Below are 4254 nucleotides of genomic sequence, written 5' to 3'. Positions count from 1 at the left end.
CTTTATATGCCTGTGGAATAGCAGAGCTCGAGCAAATCATTACAGCAAAAAACATTGGCCTTTAAGAGATTCATTCAAACCTGGTTCTCATAATATCATCAATCGTGAGCCACATGACGAAAATTGAAATGGACGCTTGGGAAAGTTTTAAAGCAGTAAACGCAAATTTCCTCGCTAACAAGAAAAATCCAGACTACGAGAATATTGTTGCGAAAATGATAAGAAACTACAAAAAGTTAGGCTGCTTGATGAATTTAAAACTTCACTTTCTAGATTCCCATCTGGATAAGTTTCCAGAAAATGTTGGTGATTTCAGCGAAGAACAAGGGGAAAGTTTTCATCAAGACATAAAAGTGATGGAACAACGATATCAGGGTAGATGGGACGAGGTCATTATGGCTAAGTTTTGCTGGATGTTGAAAAGGGAAACGAATGTAGGTCTTAAACGTAAGCGTAACCCTTTGCAACGTTCCTTCGAAGAAAAAAGGACACGTTATAGCAGGCAGAAAATAGACTGAAGTAGGTCTATAAATCAATTTGATTACGATAAAAAGCAAGATAAAATGTAAACACGAAAGATAGTATAAATATATCCCTTAAGTTTAAGAAAAGCAGAGAGAAAAAAATTTTGAATAAAACTCTTATTCATTTGCATGTTTAACTTACAGTTCTACATTTTAATTGATACAAACATTGTCAGGTTAAGTGAAATGGGGTCAGTTCTACTTGCAGTTCTAAGTTTCTTCAAATGAGTAATGTGCGTCTAAATTTTTAACCACCTGTAATACAATGAAATGAATTTCATTGTGCTACAACGGGAACACTTAAGTTAAGTTGTGTTGCGTTAAGCAAAATTTTGATAGGTTCTGTTAAGTTAGATTTATTTGTAGATTAAGATCGAGTTAACCTATTAAATATAGCACACATTTAAGACTGAGAACCGTACGTTTACATAGCCACACGTGTGGTTGAATTTCATTCAGCTGGGTAAAGTTAGGTCAGGTTTTGTTTGGTTAGGATAGGTTAAACCTCTATTCAGATTAAGCCGAAGCTGAATGAAACGGTACCACAAACACAACGGGACAACACAATGAGTTTAATTGTGTTACGTGAAGTTAAGTTAGGTTTGGTTAGGTTAGGTCAGGTTTTTTTAGGTTAGGATAGGTTTGACCTCTTTGCAGGTTAAGCCCAAGCTGATTCAAACGGTACCGCAAACACAACGGGACAACACAATCAGTTTAATTGTGTTTTGTGAGATTAGGTTATTCTAGGTTAGATTTATTTCTAGGTTAGGCTCGAGTTGACCCATTCGATGTAGCACACATTTGCTACTGGGAATATATGCTTCCAGAGCTTTACGTGTAGTTCAATAAATTTCTATTAATTCAGGTTAGGTGAGGTCAGGTTCTGTTGGGTAAAGTTATGTTAAATAAGTTAAATAAGTTGTTATGTTAACAGTTGTCGACATATTTTTGAAGTGAAAATTTGCATCACTGGCATTATTTTGAAATTTATTTGCGTCAGTGCGTGATTTTTCATCATTTTTTGAGGTTATGACTCAACCATGACGTGATGGGTGATTTTTGATACCGAATTTGAATTCAGCGCTCCAAAATCTATAGGAATACGTGTGTCTTGTTAGCAGATCCGCACACCTTTCTTTTGTGTGGCTGTGTTGTCGAAAAAAATCGCTCGAGAACTTAAGATCAGTTGTATTATTAATCCAAAAAATTTGTGAAAACATGTACTTTAATATTAAGAAAGATGAATATAAAGATAAGGAAGATGAGTAGTTTGAAAACAGTTTGAATTGTGTTGATATTTTTCTACTGTTTATTCTACTATTGTAAATAATGAATTTGAGAAATAATTGTAATTGTTACAAATTTTTAACATTTATTGGTAATATTATTTAACTGGTAATAATAGTAATAATGATATTTTTTAACAATAGTAATCAGCTTATAATATAATTTTTTATTGTTTCCCTGTCGGACCAATGAAACCAAATGGAGCCTCTATAAAGTACCATTAAAGACCAAATTCGGTTCATTTTTAAAATAGTTTAAAAAAAAACAGCAAAATTAACTTTTAAATTGTTGCAATACGGATTCTATGTTAAAACTTGCAATTCGAAACTTACGGATTCATCGTAATAATTTTTCTTGCAGCGTTAAAAACTTAAAAAAAAAACGTTTCATTTACATGGGCCGGACGCGACTTCAAGTGCATCTTCTTTTAGCAGCAGTTAATAAGCGTTCCGTGGGTAACTTTAAGAATTTTGTCTGGATGCTAGCGCCACGCAGTGGAAACCTCAGTTAACAACGCTGCGAAGGAAATGAGAGACAATTTTATGTTTAAACGTCGCGCGCACCATACTACTTGAGCTATTATGGATGCTCTTGAAGTCACCTTCAGCAGAAGTTGTTGACATTTTAAAAAAATTTTAACACTGCAAAAAAAGTATTGCGATTACTCCGTGAGCTTCTAATAGAAAATTTAACGTAGAATCAGAAGTCCGGCAGGGTTCATGTAGACATTTCCGCTCTCTAGAAAGATATATATTTATATGTAATTTATTTATGATCAGAGTTTTAAAATACTGGGAATTCACATCTGTTCGTAGCAAAATTTAAGTTTGCGTTATTTTAGTAATGTTTGTCAATTTAAAAAAGTAATTTTTACTTTATCTACAGTTGCGGGGCATATGAGTGAAAATAATTATCGTTTTTATTTTAGGACAGGGTATTTTGGTAAAAAAATAAAATTTCCCTTGGGACAAGAAATTTTTCACATAAAACGCGAGTTTTTAAAAGAATTAAAACAAGTCCCAAGTCAGAAATCGTCACAATTTAAAAGTTCCTTCTTCCGAAGTTTAAAAAAAGAGTGTTTCAAGTAGATTTTAGAGTAGAAATAGTATTTCGAAAAGGAAATATTTCTAAAAATTAAACTATTTCAGTAGAAAGTTAATCTATTTCAGGTGGAAAATTGACATTTTCTAGTTCGAAATTAAAAAACTTAAATGTAAATTTCTCTTTTTAAAAATCCCTTGTTTTTGGTTAAAAATTCAAGTATTCCCGTTAAATATTCATGATTTTATTACGACAAATGCAACTATTCTATTTTTATTTGAAATTTTATCATTTTTGGAAAAAATCCATCTTTTTGCTAAGCATAAAATTCAACTATTCCAGGTGAACGTTGATAATTTTATTCGATTAATTAGTTTGATTAAAAATTAATTTTTTCAATTGAAAATTTAAACGTTCAACTTTGAGTTTAAAGTTGAACTTTTCTAGTTCAAGATTTAGCAATTTAGATGTGAATTTATCTTTTCTAATTAAGTCCATGTAACGAGTATAACAGCTGATCAAGTCAGCCCTAAGGCCAATATTTTTCGACCAATATTGAAAAATAAAAGTTTAAATAACAGGAAAATTTTTTTAGAGAAATCTTAATAAATATTAAAGGACGCATTTTAGGCTTTACAGCAGAAGTTTGACTTCTAACTTTCTCTTTCAGTAATCATGCAATCTGTATTACCCACAGACCCCTTGAAGTTCGAAGTAGTCTACTTGCTGCGCTAGTGCTGCTTTGACACAGCTGATAAGTTTGTCAGACCAAAATTGGTTAAATGCGTTTCGAGTGCAAACATTAGTTTTTGCATTATTTTTGCACAATCTTCGTGAGCGATTTTTGTTGTATTGTCCCACTTTGATGAATATAAACCTCATAACGAGCCCATTGACAACATTGAAAATTGCTTGCAGTGTTTTACAGAACGGTCAGTATTTCTCCAAAATAGTAATTTAACCCTTGACGGTCCCACTTCGTAAGAATCCCGAAGCGGTCATAATGGGGCAAATTGAACCCAGCGAATTTGAATGGCTCTCAAGCGAAACGTATGAGTTTTTGGCTGCTGAAAGAATTCATGCATCAATTTCAAGTATTGGAACATCATTCATAATTATTCCCAAAATCCTCTTTTAATAATAATTATTGTGATAATATTTATTTAAAAAATTGAAAAATGACTCATTTTACTAAAATAATCATAATGTTGGTAATCATTAATATTTTAATCTTAAAATTTAACCACATACGCCTAAAATACTATAATTTATATAAAAAAATACTCTGGTGGTGTGAGTTTTAAAAAGGGTATTTATTTTGAACTATGAATCGAGGTTTTTTATGGAAAATCATCTCACAGGCGGAATGAGTAAACTACTTTGTTTATTTATCTATGAAAAA

This window comes from Belonocnema kinseyi, chromosome 6 (assembly GCF_010883055.1).
Source record: "Belonocnema kinseyi isolate 2016_QV_RU_SX_M_011 chromosome 6, B_treatae_v1, whole genome shotgun sequence".
NCBI classification, from domain to species: Eukaryota; Metazoa; Arthropoda; class Insecta; order Hymenoptera; family Cynipidae; genus Belonocnema; species Belonocnema kinseyi.
The sequence above is the reverse complement of the archived record's forward strand: the minus strand, read 5'-3'. Positions refer to the sequence as shown.